Below are 931 nucleotides of genomic sequence, written 5' to 3'. Positions count from 1 at the left end.
CCGCAGGTCCCCGCGCCCGAGGCTGCCGCCGCCATATTTGTTGCGGGCGTTTGCCCTTAGGGACCGAAAAGAAAACGTGGACGCTGGCAGGAAGAGAGCAGTTGGCCTAGGTTTCTGACAGTTCACCCCTTCTCTTTCAGCTCTGTGAAAGCTTAAAGTCAATTTCAGTTCAAATCAACAAGGCTTTTCTGAGCGCTCCCCTTCCTCTCTCCCGTCCTTCCTTAGTTTTAATTCACGGAACGGAGAGCACAGCACCTTCCTACAAGCCTTGTGATCTGACTAGATGCACCTCGGCAGGTGAGATGACAGTGGTACGACCTGGGACCTCCTGATGCTGGACTGTGAGCCCCTCATGAGTAGACAGTCCCAGCTTAATAATGTATGGCCACCGGGGCTCAGGCCGCAGGTGCCAGGCCCCGGAGAGCAACCATGCAACCCAACTTCCTCGTATTAAAAATAGTAATGATAAGGGCGCCTGGGCTGTTCAGTTGGTTGGGCCCCACTCTTGATTTCGGCCCAGGTCATGGTCTCCTGGTTCGTGGCCCCACTACAGGCTCTGTGCTGACAGGGTGGAGCCTGCTTGTGATTCTGTCTCTCTCTCTCTGTTCCTCCCCCACTTGTGTTCTGTCTCTCTCTCTCTCTCAAAATAAATAAACTTTAAAAAAATTGTAAATAGCAATGATAAAATATAAGGTGTACTGAGCTCTCACTATGTCCCCTGTACTGTGTTAAGCACTCTACATGCATTATGTTGTTGAGTCCTCACATCATCCCTGGCAGGTTGGTGATATTATCCCCACTTGACAGATGAGGAAACAGAACCAGAGAGATTCAATGACTTTCATACAAGTAAGAGGCCCAGACCACCTGGAGCCCAGCTCTCCTGACTTTCAGAACATGAGTCTTTCCTCTTCCTACCACTGCCCAGGCC

This window comes from Crocuta crocuta, unplaced genomic scaffold (genome assembly GCF_008692635.1).
Source record: "Crocuta crocuta isolate KB4526 unplaced genomic scaffold, BGI_CrCroc_1.0 scaffold619, whole genome shotgun sequence".
Lineage (NCBI taxonomy): Eukaryota > Metazoa > Chordata > Mammalia > Carnivora > Hyaenidae > Crocuta > Crocuta crocuta.
This window is presented reverse-complemented; position numbering follows the sequence as displayed.